Source organism: Oryctolagus cuniculus, chromosome Y (genome assembly GCF_051225735.1).
Source record: "Oryctolagus cuniculus isolate XC-2025 breed Fujian yellow rabbit chromosome Y, ASM5122573v1, whole genome shotgun sequence".
Classification (NCBI taxonomy): Eukaryota; Metazoa; Chordata; class Mammalia; order Lagomorpha; family Leporidae; genus Oryctolagus; species Oryctolagus cuniculus.
Genome location: NC_142889.1, coordinates 15,381,810 through 15,401,349, shown reverse-complemented (window position 1 = coordinate 15,401,349; position 19,540 = coordinate 15,381,810).

The following is a 19,540-nucleotide window of genomic DNA, read 5'->3' as shown; positions in this document are numbered from 1 at the left end:
ATCCAAAGACTGGTTTCTCTTATTTCTTCTTGAGTTTAGGAGATCCAAAAAGCAGGACATTTAAAACCAAAGACACAGAATACTTAAAATCAAGTACCTAAATGCATCTCCTTAACACAGGAGGATGTGAAAAGAAAAATAAAAGCAATCATAAGTAATTTACACAGCTCATGGAGATCATTTCAGTTTTGTTATTGGGAAGATTCATAAAATAATGATCAGATGTTAGTTTTCCAAGGACTCTCATATAGTATTTTTCTTTTCTTAGATTTTTTCTTTTCAAATTTATTTGAAAGACAGAATTACTGAGGGATGTGGAAGAGACACAGATCTTCCATCCACTGGTGCATTCCCCAAGTGGCTCTAATGGCCAGGGATGTACCAGGCCAAAGCCAGGAGACTAGGGCTTTTTCTGGATCTGCTACCTTGGGTCAGGGGTCCAAGCAATTAGTCCATCTTCTGCTGTTTTCTCAGGTGCATGAGCAGGGAGCTGTACTAGAAGTGGATCACTTAGGTCTTGAATTGGCACCCATAAGTGAGGATGGCATTAGCTTGGCTGTTTAATCCTTTTCACTACAACTCTGGCTCCTTCTGCATTTTTCTTTAATATAAATTCATTCTATAGTAGGTACTGACAATTTTTACTCTAAATATTTATGGATATATTTCCTCAATCCAGGTGTGTTTTATCCTTCTTTTCCACTCTAGTCTCTTTTACACATCTCACTCCATATACCATATGCCCTCATTCAGAATTTATACCAACATATTTTCAATGAAAATATGACAATTAGCCCTTATTTAAAACCTTAATTTTGAAGCATCTAGACATTATGTGTTATGCTTTAAAAATCCATCTTAGTCCTTCATCTTAGTCCTTTCCTGTCTGCCTATTGCTTTGACATTACTGATTTGTTTGCTGATGCCCTTCTCAGCAATATCCGTATTTTATTTTATTTCACCCACATGTAAACTTATGTTCCATTTAATATTATACAAACATTTAAACTTAAAGAAGGAAATGAAAATAGGCACCTTTTATAAATGTGAGGTAAAAGAATTCAAATTTAAGAATTTGCTTTTATTTTATTGAATCTAATTTATTTGACTTCTAATATTGAAAAAATGTTTTTCTCTTCTCCAGTTAGTAACCTTTAGAAAATGTGCCTGCTGCTGTGCGGATCAATAGGCTAATCCTCCGCCTGTGGCGCTGGCACACCGGGTTCTAGTCCCGGTCAGGGTGCCGGATTCTGTCCTGGTTGCACTTCTTCCAGTCCAGCTCTCTGCTGTGGCCCAGAAGTGCAGTGGAGGATGGCCCAAGAGCTTGGGCCCTGCACCTGCATGGGAGACCAATAGAAGCACCTGGCTCCTGGCTTTAGATCAGCGTGGTGCGCTGGCCACAGCATGCCAGCAGCAGTGACCATTGGAGGGTGAACCAATGGCAAAGGAAGACCTTTCTCTCTCTCTCTCTCTCTCACTGTCCACTCTACCTGTCAAAATAAAAAAAAAAAAGAAAGAAAATGTGCCCAAGTGAATTGTGAATATTCATTATTTGTGATATGGTGAAGTAAAGTATTTTAAAATGAAGAAACCATTATTTCTATCCTAAAACTTCTACTGATTTAAGCAATAATATTATGTGTGTATATTAGGGAAAAGGAAAATGCAAATAAGCAGAAGAAATAAGGCATTCATAGCCCTACCACTGAGAAACTTTCTATTTTAATCCTTCATGATTCTTACTTCTGTATCTTCTTCTGTGAATATAATTGCTGTGGTGCAGCTTCAGTTTCTTTTCTTTTCTAGATTCAAAACATGAAAATGAAGTTTGAATAAGAGATTAATGTAACAGTAGTAATAGCAACAGGTTAAAAGTACAAAGATGGCAAAGGTTGTCAGAAAAATGTTATTTCAAAAATAATCTAAGCTAAAGCTCAGCATTACAGCCAAAACAGAGCAAAACAATAAATGCCCTATGCAGTTAATATGCCAATACTTGTATCTTTAAACATGTCAGTGCTACAACTAAAGTTGGACATAGATCAAGAAGACATTGTAACTGCAGTTATTTGTTTGATTACATAAATCAAGGAAGAGCATACTGATAGTCCTGTTCCAGGCTCATACTCCCTTGTCCATGAATTCAAATCTAAAAGACCCTGAAAATGTGAGGCTCTGACACAATGGTTAAGATGTCACTTGGGAACCCACAGCCCATACGCAGAATTCCTGAGCTCAATCCTGCCTTCAGTTCCAGCTTCCTACTAACATGTGGCAGGTGATGGATTAAGTGCTTGGCTCCCTGCCATACACTTATGAGACTCAGTGAGTTCCAGTTCCTGGCTTCCTCTTAGCTCAGCCCATTCCCAGCTGTGATGGGTAGTCAGGACTGAAGCAGAACATGGAAGGTCTCTGTAAATCAATCTCTCTCTCTCTCTCTCTCTCTCTTCCTCTCTCAAATAAAATGAAAGTAAATTAATGGTTAAATCCCTGAAAAGCTAGTTTTTCAAATAACTTAGTGATGAAATTGCCCTCCAAATGATCTGATATGAGGATAGATGTAGTTCTATTGATCCCACTTCATATGAATATTATGCATTGATAAAAAAAGACCAGTGTGCTTGGCTGTAGACAAATACCTCTGTCTCCACTTGAGGTTAGACATAATTTATGTTATTCAATTTTTTGCTGCCTTTCCAAATAATAAATAATCATTTTATTATATTTTTAAAGATTTATTTATTTATTTGAAAGGTAGAGTTACAGATAGAGGGAGTTACACACACATACACACACACACACACACACACACATAATGATAGGGAAAAGGAGAGAGGAAGACAGGGAGAAAGGAATAGAAGGAAAGTGGGGAGAAAAAGAGAAAGGGATAGAATCTTCTATCCACTGATTCATTCCCCTAAATGACCATAGATGCCAGAGCTGGGCCAGGCCAAAGCCTGGAACACTATCTGAGTTTCCATGTGAGAGTAATATGGACCCAAATATTTGGTCTATCCTCCAATCTTTTTGCAGATGCCTTATGAAGGAGCTGAGTGGAAATGAAGCAACTGCTCTCAAAATAGATGTCATATATAACCCTGGCATTGTAGGACATGGTTTAACCTGGTGCAATACATCAGCTCAAATTAATAGATTTTAAAAGAACTGTTTGACAATTTTGATGGCTGAAAAAACAAAAAGAATAATATTATTTCATAATCAATGGAAATTATATGAAACAAACTTGAATGATCATAAGGTTTTATTGGTTGAGGCAAGTGCTATGGCACTTTAATCCCATATGGGCCAAAGTTCTAATCTTGGCTGCTCCTCTTCCAATCCAGCTCTCTGCTATGGCCTAGTAGAGCAGCAGAGGATGATCCAAGTACTTGGGCCCATGCACCCATATGGAAGACCCAGAAGAAGCTCCTAGCTCCTGGCTTCAGATTGGCACAGCTCTGGCCATTGCAGTCATTTGGGGAGTGAATCAGTGGAAGGAAGACCTTTCCCTCTATCTCTCCCTGTCTTTTTCTGTAACTCTGCCACTCAAATAAATAAATAAAATATTTAAAAATGTTTAATTGACATATGACCACCCATTCATTGTCTATCATCCCTGAGACCAGAGTTGAAAAGTTGTGATAGACACTAAATTGGCATACATGTCTCAAACATTTGCTTCACTATTTTCCTATCTCTCCAAAATATCATTACCTTTTTAGCATTCCACAGTACTGTTTTGTGTGAAATAAGTTTAATGAAGTACTCTGTGCCTTAATTCTATAACAGGACAAATGAACTCTCACCATTCTTTGGTTGCATCATGGATTTATTTCTCCGTACCCAAGCACTCACACCATCCACTTTCCCTGGAGCACCCCTCTCTTGTGCATTCGGAAACTCCTGGTCATCTTTCAGAATCTCATCCAAATCCCACCTTCCTAGAGTTTCTCTTGAGTCCTCTAGGCAGAATCAGCACCTACACCCTGCTTCCACAGTGCTGCAGATGGGCCTCTAGTGTTTCTGTGAGGAGCCAGGGTGAAGGAAAGGCATTCATATCTTCACATACTGTGTAGTAACCCCTGCCCCTCTGCTCTCTCCATGCATGCACCTTCCTCTCTGGTCTCATCAGCATGTGAAGTCATTGTTTGAGCAAAAAAATGAGTGAGATGGGATGGGAACATTCATTGCAGTGATCTGGTAAGCCTCAGTTTCACTCAGAAAATAAGATGCTCCAGATCCCCCAAAGCACTGGATATGTCCATTATAGAATTTTCACATTTCTTTTTTCATTTCATTGCCTTTGTTAGACCAAGCTCCTAAAACAAGGGAAGAAGTTTTTTCTCTCTTTACAGCTCTCATTTCAAAAGGCAGGCATATTCCATGGACTTTGGGAGAATTGCATTGAATGAGGTACTTTTACTGCCATGGTTCTGAAATCATGCTACTATCTTGGCAATAGGGAAAGACAACCTATGACTTCATATAGATCAATGTTGATAAATAATGAGACAGGGCACGAAAATCTTTAAGGATAGTGATTTTCAAACTTTAGTGCGCTTAGGATCCACACACAGAAATGGTCCAATAGGCAGATTTCAGAACCTCACCCCAAGCATTCTGAATTGTAAAAGCATGACATCCAGAAATACACTTGCTGGTCAGCTTGAATCTTATAACTCAAGTAGTCATAGACTGTACTGTTTGGGGACCCAGAGACATGTTGCCCATTTAGTTTAGGGATTCACATAGACACACTCCTTCCTAGGATATTCTTAGGTACATATAAGGATATCTTGCTTTGGGATAGCTTTAAGTTAAAGGAAACTCATTCAGGAGATGAATTAGATATCACTTATATTGCAAACAGATGTTCACTGTATGAAAAGATCTGCTACAGGTGGCCATTGAAAGATCCAGAAACCCCTGATAGCTTTCAAAATTGTATGTTATTTTAAATATGATTTACACTCAAGTTTTCTGGAACATTGCTGTTGTTATGTTTCTTAAAATTTATGCTCATATGCAAATTCCCCAAAAATGTAACATCACACCCCTGGTAACTTTTTAAAAATTTAAGATATCACAATGGTAGTTTATCACATTTCATTTGATTATTATATCAACAGGGTTTCTAGGTCATCACAATTGATTATGAGAAAACAATGGTAGCATAGGGCATCACAAAGTTTAGAGATTCACAATAGATTTTGATTTCACATTTTTTATAGCATAATTGGTTATAACACCATAATAGTTTTATGGCATCACAGTGGAAGTTTATAACATCACAATGATAGTTTATGATGTCACAATCATTACATCACAATGGCATATTCATGATGTCACAATGGCATTTATGGCTTCAAAGTTCAATTAACAACATTTGCATCTTTATGAAATCACAATTATATATGTATCATGGTATAAATCACAATATTGTCATGACAGTGGCTTTCATGACATCACAATTTAATGTGACATCACAATGGTGGTCTATGGAATCATGGTTATGACATCACAATGCTAGGTTTATGATTTCAATGATATTTTTAACTTCATAGTTGATTATGACATCACAATGGTTGGTTAGTGACATAACAATTGCCAGTTTATTGCATCATAATATTGATTTATAGCAAAACAGTGGTTTTTGTAACATTACAATTGATTATCATATCACAATGACAGTTTACCACATCATACTTGATTATAACTTTTAAAAAGTAGATTTCTGACTTCACAATGGTTTCTATGAGTACAGAATTGACTATGGCATCACAATGGTAGCTTTATAACATCATAATGTTTTATTGACATCAGAATTGATTATAATGTCAGAATGATAGGCTGATAACATCACAGTGGCTTTTAAGACTTCAATATAAATAATTACATCACAATGGTAGTTTATCATATTCTAGTTGAATTTTAGGCATTTTATGACATCACAATTGATTATGACATAACAATGGAACATTTATGACAACACAATGGTACGTTATGCCATTGCAATATTGGTTAACAGGATCACAATAGATTTTATGACATCACAGCTGGATATAACATGATAATGGTGGTTTATAACATCACAATTTATGCAACATCACAATGGTTTATACAGAATAAAATTATGATATCACAAACTGATTATGGCTTCATATTGGTAGATGTATGACATCACAATGGTTTTATGAGTTAACTGATTATGAAAGCAAATTGTAAGTGTATGATATAACAGTGTGGTTGATTAGGAAATTACAAGAATTTTTCTGAAAACAATTTGTTAAGACATAACAATGGTAGCTTTATGTCATTTACAACATGTTGTGATTATTACCTCACAATGGTTGTTTTATGACATCACAATTTTTATTGCTTCAATATTTCATCATGACTATACAATGTTTGACCTATGACATCACTATTACATATTTATTGCAGCACAACATCAGTATCTGACATCAAAATAGTTTTGATAATATCAGAATTGATTATAACATCAATATTGTAGCTTCTGACATCACAATTGTTTGTGTCTTCACAATACTTGCTAATGACATAGTAATTGACTGAGACATCATAATTATAGGTTTACGATATGCCAATGGTTTTTATGAATTCAAAATTGAATATGACATCATAATGGTTAGTTTATGGGATCACAATTATGATGTCATAATGATAAGTGTTTGATGTGCCAATTATTTTAGACTTCACAATTACTTATGCCACCACAGTGGTAGCTTTATGAGATCACATGGTCATCATGACATCACTAGGGTTGTTTATGACATCATAATTGATCATAATGCCACAATGGTAGTTTTATGACATCAGAATAGTTGGTTTGTATCATAAGTATTCTATGACATCACAATTTATTATGACACAACAAATGTAAGTTTGTTACAGCACAATATTTTATGCCATCACAATACTGATCTATGAAATCATAGGTGTTTTATGACATCACTACTGATTATGGTATCACAATGGTAGCTTATGACACCTTAATTGATTAGGATGGCACAACAGTGGATTTATAATTTCACAATGGCTTTTATGACTTGACAGTTGATTATAACATCACAGTGATTGCTTTATGATATCACAATGGTGGTTTATCAAATTCTGATTGATTATAATATCACAAGGGTTTTGATTATGTCACAATTGATTATGTTATAACATTTATAATTTTATAAAATTACAGATTTTACATATCACAATAGAGTTAAGCACAATAATTTTCATGATATCAGTTGACTACAACATGATGGTAGTGGTTAGTGACATGAAAATTTATTATGACATGAGGATATTCATGGCATCACAGTATTGATTTATGACATAATAATAGTTTTTTGGCCTCATAATTGATTGATTCCAATATTGCATGGAGGTTCATAATATAATTTATTATGATGTCACAATGGTCAGTTTATTATAACCCAAATGATTCAATGACTTCTCAGTTGATTATGAGATCACATTGGTAGTTTTATAACATCAAAATGATATTTATGATACAACTATAGTTTTCATGATATCAAAATTCATTATTACAACACAGTGGTAGCTTATGACACCACAATTGTTTTTACAATTCCCTGATCATTATGACATCACCATAGTAAACTTATAGTCATGTTTTTTGTCATCAGAATGGTGGATTATGACATAGTAAGTGATTATGACTCTATAATGGCATGTTTATAATGCCAGTGATTTTTTTTATGATTTCACAATTGATCATGACATTGAAATGATAATTTTATGATATGACAATTATGGTTTATGACATTTCAGTTGATTATGATATCACAAGAGTTTTTCAACCTCACATTTGATTAATAAATAGCAATGGTAGCTTTATTTTATGTCATCTTAACATTGGTCTATGAAATCACAATGGTGTTTTTGATATCAGAATGGAATATAATATAATAGTGGCTTATAACATCACAATTGATTATGACATCCAAATCTACCACAAAATGTAAGATTATGATACACCAAGGGTTTTTTACTAGGCAATTGATTTTGAAATCAACATGATTTCAAATCACAATAGATTTTGACATCACAATGGTGTTTATGACATCATAATTGATAATGACATTGCAATATTAGCCTTATGATATAACAATGGTTGTTTGTTACCTCCCAAAAATTATGACATCAAAGGGTCTTTACATCACAAACTTTTGTGATATAACAATGGTAGCTTTATCATATTACAATGGATTTTTTTAAGATTTATATTATTTATTTGAAAGACAGAGTTGGCCGGTGCCATGGCTCAATAGGCTAATCCTCCACCTGCGGCACCGGCACACCAGGTTCTAGTCCCAGTTGGGGTGCTGGATTCTGTCCCGGTTGCTCCTCTTCCTTTCCAGCTCTCTGCTGTGGCCCAGGAGTGCAGCGGAGGTTGGCCCAAGTCCTTGGGTCCTGCACCCACATAGGACACTAGGAGAAGCACCTGGCTCCTGGCTTTGGATCAGCATGGTGCGCCAGCTGCAGCAGCCATTGGGGGGTGAATCAACAGAAAAAGGAAGACCTTTCTCTCTGTCTCTCTCTCACTGTCCACTCTGCCTGTGGAAAAAAAAAAGAAAGAGTTACACAGAGAGAGACAGAGAGGTCTTCCATGTGCTAGTTCATTTCCCAGATGGCTGCAACAGCCAGAACTGCATCAATCTGAAGTCAGGAGCCAGGAGCTTCCTCCAGGTCTCCTATGTGGGTGTGGGGGCCCCACGACTTGGGCCGTCTTCCACTGCTATCCCAGGCCATAGCAGAGAGCTGTATCAGAAGTGGAGCAGCTGGGACTAGATCCGGTGTCCATATGGGACGCCAGCACTGCAGGTGGTGGCTTTAACCTGCTGTACCACAGTGCCAGCCCCATAAAAACGGATTTTTATGACATTGCAACAGACTTCAAGATAATAGTTATTTAAGGTGATGTCACAATTGATTTAAAAATCCTAATGGTGGTTTATGAGATGAAAACTGATTATCACATAGTTATGGCTGCTTTATGACAACAAAATAGTTTTATGACATCACAATTAACTATGAAATCACAATGGTGGTTGATTACATTATAGATTATGATGTAACAATTTTAATGCATCTGCAATTGATTGTGGCATATATTACATCACAAGTGTGAATTATGATATCACAGTATTGTTTTATGTCATGGCAATCATTATTGTGACATTAAAATTTTGACATCAATGGCATCACCATGGTTTTCATGTCATAACGTTGATTTTTGAAATTGAAAAGATTTTTGTGATAACATAATTGATTATAGCATCCTGTTGGTAGTTTATGACATCACCATTATGACATCATAATGATAGGTTTATGCTGTAACATTTGACTTATAATTTCACAATTGATTATGACAGAACAACTGTAGTTTTTGATAGCACAATTATGGTGTATCACATCTGAATTGATTGTGACATCACATAAATTTTTTAGTCTATCACAATTGATTGTGACATAGTAATGGTAGCTTATGATGTCACCATGTTTTTGTATAGTCACAATTGATTTTGACCTCTCAATGGTTTTTATGCCATCACAGTCCATAACACCATAATGGCAGCTTTATGACATCATAATGGAAGTCTATGACACCACAATTGGGTATGCCATCACAATTGAACTGATAACAGATTTGTAACTTTGGAATTCATTATGACAGCACAATGGTTAATGATGGTTATGACATCATTATAGTACTTCATGGAATCAGAATATTTGGCATCATAATTGTTTCCTGATATCACAATTGATTATTACATCACAGTGCTGGTTAATAAATTCACAATTAATTCTGCCATACAATGTTGATTTATGACATAACCATGTTAATATATGACACTATTTTTGACTATGATGTCTAATGATAACATCATTGCCTCACAGTGGTATAATGAATTCACAATATAGTTTATGACATCATGTCTATATGACAACACAATTTATTATAACATCATAATTATAATTTATGACATAAAAATGATTATGATGACTCAATAGTGTGATTATGATGCCACAATACTTTGGGTGACCTCACAGTGATTATGTATTCACAATGGTTGATTTATATCACAATCATGGTTTATTAAATCACAATTGAGTATAATACCAGAAGGGTATTTGTATAACAATTGATTCAGACTTAACAATGATAGCTTACGACATCACAATGTTTTATGATATCAAAATATTTTTTAAAATCAGTGATTTTTGACATCACAGTCATAATATCATGACAGTTTTATTACTACAGAATTATTGGTTAATGACATCACAATAGTATATTAATTGTACCACAATACTTGTATACGATGTCTCTATGGCTCTCATGGAATCACAACTGGCTATAAATTCATACTGGTGGTTTTATGACATGCCAACTGATTATGCCATCACAAGAGTGGGTTATGCATCACAATTGATTATGATATAACAATTGTGGGTTTATGATGCCGTAGTGCGTTTGTGATTTTAAACTTGATTGTGACATCATAGCAGTAGGTTTATGACATCACCATGTTGGTTAATGGTATCGAAATATCAGTTTATGGACTCAAAATGGATTTTATGCCATAACAGTTGAATATAATATCACAATGGTGTTTTACCTCTTTTTTTTTAAGATTCATTCATTTATTTGAAAGTCAGTTACACAGAGAGAGGAGAGGCAGAGAGCGTGAGAGAGGTCTTCCACCCACTGGTTCACTCCCCAATTGGTCTCAATGGCTGGAGCTGTGCCAATCTGAAGCCAGGAGCCAGGAGCTTCTTCTGGGTCTCCTACATGGGTGCAGGGGCCCAAGGACTTGGACCATCTTCTGCTTTCCCAGGCTATAGCAGAGAGCTGGATCAGAAGTGGAGCAGCCAAGACTCAAACCAGTGCCCATATGAATGCTGGCACTACAGGCAATGGCTTTACCTGCTATGCTACAGCGCTGGCCCCAGTAGTTTATGAAATCACAATTATGACTTCATAATGATAGATTTATGACACCACAAGACTTTTTATGTATTTTCAAGTGATCATGAGATCATAATGGCAGGTTTTCAATATAAAAATGGTGGTTTATCATATCTTTGTTGATTATGATGTCACAAGGATATTTACAACATCACAATTGATTATGAAATGATTATGTCTTAATTGATTATGAGATGGAAGTGATATACTAACAATGGTTTTTACAAGCATCGCAATATTGATTTATGACATCAAAATGGATTTATGATATCACAATCACATCATATTCATCATTTATATCACAATTGATTATGACATGTCACATGCCTTTATTTTATTGCTCTCTTGTACCTACTTTTAGCAGTGTCTGAACATGGCTCATTTGGGTTCTCCATAGTAGATTTGGAGTCACTGTTTGCAAATCTGTTCTTAGAGATCACATTCAGAGCTTGAAATCAGTCTAGGGTGGGAATATTTATAATAAAGAAATGGCCCACTGGTGTATCCCAGGATTCCCCTCCTCCTAAGGATCTGCTTTATCAAAATGACACTGCCCTGGTCCTTGTTCTTGTTTCATTCAAAGAGCAATATTTTTCTTCCCACAAAGAATATATTACATGCTACCTCTGGTTCTTAGTCAAAAGCTGGTTTAAACCTCAATTTCTAAGCGAGGAGTAAGTGCTCATTTTTGCATATCTCCCAGGTTCAGAGCTTGTGCAGATTAAACATTCCCAATAACTTTTCAACTCCTTTCTTCACCCTGCTGCTAGATGCTTTAGCATGATCTTTAGGGAAGAACCTCAGTTGAAAGCAATGAGTTCTCCAAACTCAATGCCCATGGGATGGAGGAAACACTGGTTTTATTTAAAGAAGTAAAGGACTTGTTATAGATGTGTTGGAGGTCCCACTGTACCTGAAACTATGCTGGCTGGGGACAAAGTGATCAGACAGACAGACCCAGCTCCTGCCTTCTAAAAATTTATTGCCCAGCTTGATCTGATATTTCTAAATTACCCCCGCAATTTGAAAAACACCCTCTCTATGTGTCTACATTCCTGAAGAAGTTCTGGGTTCTAAATCAAAAAACAGACTTAGCTCCCTACATTTTAAGTAATTGCCTTCCATCAGGCCCTCCATTTGCAACAGGATTGACCTTGGTTAAGTTGCTTTTCTAGATTTCAGTTTCTTCATCTGTAAAATAGAAATGACAATCATACTAACTACTTAGTAAAATTAGTGTAAGTTATAAATGGAAAGCACTTGCCTCAAGACAATGTCCATCAAATAGCATGTGCTAGAAAAATAGTATTATTATATTTATGTGTTACTCTAAGTGCAATGACATATCTAAAAGCTTTCAGACATATAGTCTCATAATAATAAGCATTAAAAAGTGCTATTTATAGACTTAGAAAAATGCATTGTATTCTTAAGAATGACATCCTACATGTATTTAAACATATACATATATATATATATATATATATATATATATATATATATATATATATATATATATACACACATACATATATGGCCAGCGCCATGGCTCACTAGGGTAATCCTCCACCTGCGGCACCTGTACCCCAGGTTCTAGTCCCAGTTGGGGTGCTGGAGTCTGTCCTGGCTGCTCCTCTTCCAGTCCAGCTCTCTGCTGTGTCCCAGCAAGGCAGTGGAGAATGTTCCGAGTCCTTGGGCCCTGCACCCACATGGGAGAGCAGGAGGAAGCACCTGGCTCCTGGCTTTGGATCAGCACAGCACACCTGCTATGGTGGCCATTTTGGGGGTGAACCAATGAAAGAAGACCTTTCTCTCTGTCTCTCTCTCTCACTATCTTTGCCTATATTATATATAGGCAAAGATATATATATATATCTTATATATATATATCATATATATATATATCATATATATCATATATATATATATGATAGTGTAAAATGAAGAGTTTATAATGTGCCATGGAGTCAGAAAAGCCTGAAGTTAAATCCCCATTCTACAATTACTGGCCATGTGACCTTAGAAAAAGTCTCCCATTTCTCCATCTAGAAAATAAAGGTAAAATTAGCACAATTGTTCCTTGATATGGGGAATTGACTCAAAATCCCCCCACTAGCACCAGACCTATGCATGCTCAAGTCCCTTGTTTGGAAGGGCCTGGAAATTTCACAAATCCTATACATATTCTCTGATATACTTTAAAGCAGTTCTAAGTTACTTATAATACTTCATATAATATAAATGTTTTATAAACAGTTATTATGCTCTACTACTTATGAAACAATGAAGAGAACCATGATGTTTTTATGTTTTTGATCTGTGGTTGGTTGACTCATAGATTGCAGTACTGACTGAACCTTCTTCAGATGTGGGTGATGGGATTCATTTCGAATATGATTTGGGGGGGCTGGTGCTGTGGCACAGTGGGTTAATGCCCTGGCCTGAAGCACCAACATCCCATCTGGGCATTGGTTCTAGACCCGGCTGCTCCTCTTCCAATCCAGCTCACTGCTATGGCCTGGGAAAGCAGTAGAAGATGGCCCAAATGCTTAGGCCCCTGCACCCACGTGGGAGACCCAGAAGAAGGTCCTGGCTCCTGGCTTTGGATCAGTGCAGTTGTAGCCATCTAGGGTGTGAGTCAGCAGATAGAAGACCTCTCTCGCTCTCTCTCTGCCTCTCTTCTCTCTGTGTAACTCTGACTTTCAAATAAATAAATAATTTTAAAAAATTAAAAATAATATGATTTGGGACATGCACCTGGCAAGTAGTCAATAAGAAAACCATTCAATTATACTGCTACTGACTCCACACACCCATCATCAACAATGACTTGTTTCATCCTTACATGTGCCTCTGACGACAGATGGGAAAACATGGCACAGAAGGGGCAGGGCTGATGAGTACTACTCCGTTATTCTTTCTTCAAGACAAGATTTCTGAGAGGGGAGTGGTTGGAGTAGCAGTTAACATGTCCACAGTAGAGAACTTCTGTTGAATTTTCATCTTTACACTAGTAAAAAACCTGGGGGCAGCAGGTGATGGTTTGAGCATTTGGGTTATTTCCATCCTCTTGGAAGACCTGGACTGAATCCCTGGATCTTGCTTCCAGCCAGACACAAGTCCAGCTTCAGCCATTGTGGAATTTGGGGATTGAACCAACTCTAATATGGGAGGTCATGATTGAAAGGGACACCTTAACCCATGGCATCACAACCTGGACCCCAATTTAGAGATTCTTATCTTATAAGTCTAGTCCAAAATTCTCTTTATAGGAAATGGTGAGTTTCCCCAGACTACAAAGCTGGTGTTTTGACTTATGGCCTGTTCATGGTAGCCTTCATTTGAAATGGACATTATGAGAAATGGTGACTTGATCAGCATAGCCCTGACTGCTAATGGTCAACTTAATACATTATCCCTCATAGTATTTTTTTTGTCTGTTCTACTTAATATGACTGGTTTAATTCTGTAATTATCACACAGTTATTCTTAAGTGTTGAAAATTAACTGAAATGTGATCCCTGTTAAACATAAGAGTGGGAATAAGAGAGGGAAGAGATGTATAATTTGGGGCATGCTCGGGCTGACTTGCCCCAATTGGTAGAGTTGGAAACATACCAGGGGATTCCAATTCAATCCCATCAAGGTGGCATGTGCCAATGCCATCTCACTAGTCCAAGTGATCAATTTCAGTTCACAATTGATCATAATGAAAGGACTAAGAGTCAAAGGGAGCACATAAACAAGTATAGTATCTGCTAACACTAACCGATAGAATAAATAAAGGGGAGAGTGATCCAACATGGGAAGTGAGATACTCAGCAGACTCATAGAATGGCGGATGTCCTAAATAGCACTCTGGCCTCAGAATCAGCCCTAAAGGCACTTGGATCTGGCTGAAAAGCCCATGAGAGTATTTCAGGCATGGAAAGCCAAGGCATTCTGGCAAAAAGATCTCTGTGAGTGAGATCCCAGTGGAAAGAACAGGTCTTCAAAGAAGGAGGTACCTTTCTCTGAAGGGAGGAGAGAACCTCCACTTTGACTATGACCTTGTCTAAACAAGATAAGAGTCGGAGAACTCAAGGGGCTTCCATAGCCTTGGAAACTCATGACTGGTGCATAGGGAGATTATTGATGCCATAAACAGGAGTGTCAATTTGTAAAGTCAACAACAGGAGTCACTGTGCACTTACTCCTCATGTAGGATCTCTGTCCTTAATGTGCTGTACACTGAGGTTTAATGCTATAACGAGTACTCAAACAGTATATTTCACTTTGTGTTTCTATGGGGGTGCAAACGATTGAAATCTTTACTTAATGTACACTAAACTGATCTTCTCTAAAAAAAAAAAAAAGAAATTATCAATTCCCAACTTGACTCTCACTGGGATTAAACATGACAATAGGTCTGATCTGATTTCATCATCATTTAAAAAAAAATCATCTATTATTTTTCACTTTATGTTTCTGTGTGGGAACAAACTGTTGAAATCCTTACTTAAGGTATACTAAGCTGATCTTCTGTATATTAAGATAATCGAAAATGAATCTTGATGTGAATGGAAGGGGAGAGGGAGTGGGAAAGGGGAGGGTTGTGGGTGGGAGGGACGGTATGTGGGGGAAAGCCATTGTAACCCATGAGTCGTACTTTGGAAATTTATATTCATTAAATAAAAGATAAAAAAAATAAAATAAAAATAAAAATACACAGCAAAAGATTCTAGGGAAGTGTATTTGGCTCCATCTGTTATTCTGAAGTGGTAACTGAAACCTTGTCCTAAATTAATAATGCAGTAATATCCTGCATTTCATCTTAGTATCTGAAGCATTTAACTTGACATGTGCCTAGTGCCCTACCAGTAATTTCATGTGCTGCATGAATCAATGGTGGCTGCATGTTAAAACAGGAGTAAGATGAACTTCACCAATGGGTATTGAGGTGCCTTAAAGAAAAATGTATATTATGCTCATGGGATTATACATAGATTTGCTTACTTAATCCTCAAAGTAAACCTACTGTATAAGAATTAGTAAGCTAATTCCAAATTAGAACTGCAAATCACAAAGTCCTGTACTCTAACAAAATTCTATAGCTAAAATATGGAATGGTAAGAATTGGAAATTAGGTTTCCCTCTTTCAAAAAGTCTGATTTCTAAACATGTTCACCTTGAGGGGTGCACAATAGATCTACATGTTATCTAGAATGTCACCTCCTAGCTTGTTCACACAGTTCTTGCCCTGACTCAATATTCTCATCACAGGGTTCTACTGAAATGGATCCACTCTCCTTCCATAAACCCAGCCTCTCCTCCTTTATACTTGCTATTTTGTTTCAATTATTCATTTTCCCATATGTTTATCAAGGCTGCATATTTTCATTCAGTGTATCTGCTAATTAAGCACCTGAGCCTCTTGATTTCAAATATATCTGCCCACCCCATGCATGCACCTGACAGAGTATCTATTAAAATGCCAACCCTGATCTAACTAGATTTATTATTCTCTACATGATATTAATGTATACCTATAAACATTATTATACCTAGCAGATGATACTATTTCTTTATGCTCCATAAATATTTCAACCTTTCTTCCACAAATTCGGTTTCATGATATTTCTCCAAGTTAACGAAACAGGTGAATAAATGGGATGAATAAAAAAAAAAAAACTCTGCTGCCATAGAAGTTACAAATATATCAGAATTCATTCTCATTTTTATTCATTTTATTGTTTTCAAAATTAAATTAACCATGAATATATTCTTTTTTCCTTTTACTATTTTGTATTCCTTTTACTTTCTTAACATTTCATGTCACTAATTGCAAATGAAATTTCCATCATCCTTAAGTTCCCCATTGTTTTCCAGCTTTCCCCTCACCATGTAAATGCAGTGTGTGACTTCTTTTTGGGAAGGAAACTACCTATGCACCTAATTTCCAACTCTTCAGTACCATCTCCTTCTTCCCTTCCTAATGATGCAGAAAGAACAGCTGCCCTTTCTTCATACACTCTTCATGCTTTGACTGAAAAGCATCACTAGTCACTCCCCCCACTGGAATGGCTGATCTCTATATTAATAAATCTTAAAAGACCGGCTGTTTCCAAATAAACAGACCTACTGAGCATTCCTATTGTATCTTAATTTTGAAAGATTTATTTGTTTCCAAACTCAGAGTTACAGAGAGAGGGATAGAGCGAGAGAGAGAGAGAGAGAGAGAGAATGAAAGGAGAGAGAGATCCTCAATCTGCTGATTCACTCCCTGGATGGCCATCACAGGATCAGGGCGAAGCCAGAGACCAGGAGATACTTCCAAATCTACAATGTGGGTGGCAAGCATCCAGGTACTTGGGACATCTGCTACTTTCCCAGGTTATTGGCAGGGTGCTGGATTGGCAATGGAGCAGCCAGGATATGAACCAATGTCCATATGGAATACCAGTGTCACATTCAATGGCTTAACCTGCTATGTCACAGCACTTGACTCTGTTTTCTATGAGCAACAGAAAAAACATGATTGTCTTTTTGGATCTTCAGTTTTAAAAAAGTTTTTTTTTTTTGAAACCTCATGCTTTCTGGCTCTTAAACTTAATCTAGCTATTCCTTCCCAGTGTCTTTGTCATGGTCTCCTCAAACAATATTATTGGAACAGAACTAAACTTGTCTCAGCCTTGATTCTCTTTGATTCCTTACCATCTTGTCATTCTCATTCATTGATTCAGTTGTTTCAGTTCCCTTTCTTGCTATGATGTTCTATGTCTAAAAACTCACTGGAAATTTTCATTATAAGGTCTAATCTCAACTTGTGGGTCTTAGAGCCCCCAAAAGTAAGGATAGTGGCACTTAAAATCTTCCTAGAAAATGGAATTAAAAGACAAATTTAGGAGCAGGCATTTGGCCTGGCAGTTAATCATGATTTTGGAAAGCTGCATTCATATTATGTCTAGCTCTGTTCCTAATTTTAGCTTTCTGATAATGTACACCCTAGCAGGCAATAGATGGTAGATTTAAATTCAGCACTGATCAGGCTCAACCCCAGTTATTATGGTGTTTAGAAAGTGAACAAGGAATTGGGAGATTTCTCTCTCTTTCAAAAATATTTCAGTAGTGTAAGTTTTTCTTGGGCTAATTTAAAACCCACTATTTCATAATATACATTTTCATGGAATTTTTGAAGACTCATATTTATAGATTTCAAAGTTATTTGCACAACAATGAAATATTCATTTTTTTGTTATTTGAAAGAATTAGACAGAGAGAGATAGGGGCAGGAAGGAATTCCTCATCCACTAGTTCCATTTCCAAATACCCAAATATAGGCAGGACTGGGTGAGAAAATGTAAGGAATATGAAACTACATCTAGGTCTCTTACTTAGGTAGCTGGACCCAAGCATTTGGTTAATCAACTTTCACCTCTCAGGATGCATTAGCAGGAAATGTTAGAAGCAAAGTAGCTGGAATTGATCTGGCACTCTGATATGGGATGCAGGCATCCAGAGATATAGCTTAATAGTCTGCATCATAATGCACAACTCCTTATTTTCAAAGGTCTTGGACATTTTATCAAAATATATGCAACACTTTATGCCACTGGAAAACGTACAAAAATATTTTTCTTGTATATCTCCAAGAAAACTTCTAAATCAAGTGCTCAATTTAAACAGTACACTCAAACACATCTGCATTGTGAAAATATACTTATTCCAAGTTCCATTAACAGCTAGTTCTCTAAACACACACTGTTTCTTCCTCAGATCCAACTTAAATCCAATCTTTTCTGACAACCCCTCTACATTCCCATGCCCAGCACTCATGCATTAATAATCCTGCTCCATGAATCCACAAAGGTCTTCTGCATACTGTAACTACAAAAATCTATGACAAAAATAGTTCCTAAATGTTTACTCTACTCCTGAGTACAATTACCAGTAACCAACAGCATCAGTGTACCTAAAATTTGTGTTACCTTCATGAGCTAATTTTATGCATGAGTGTGTGCATGTATGTGTTAAAATGGGCATGTGTGGCAATATTTGTACCAAGACTGTGTTAAATGTTTTATTCTTCTTGCTACCTCTGGCTCTCCACCCTCAGGAAGGAAGTCAGCCAATGATAACTGTCACCTAAAGTGGAATAGCCCCAGATGGATTGGTTACTGAGTTTTCTAATCACAATGATTGCTTCTTATTTCCCTTCCATATTTGAACATGTGAATCAGGATTGCAGTGGTTTTCATTCATCTAAGGGTGTTGCTTTACTTATTTTCTCATCCAGAAGCTCCAGTGAATTGGAGTCTTTCATATATAAGTCTCCTTGTACTCTCCTATGTGAATTTTTGCCCTGAGGTCTTATTTCCTTACATAGTGAAACCCTCAGAAACCCTCGCATACTTTCCAATTCTCATCAGGGTGTAAGTAGGGCATAGTCTTATTGGCTTGTGCAGAAGTGCCATACACTGCTACCTTGGCACCTACATTTTGTACCACTTATGGTTTTTAGCATTTGTAAATGCATGTGTAATTTTC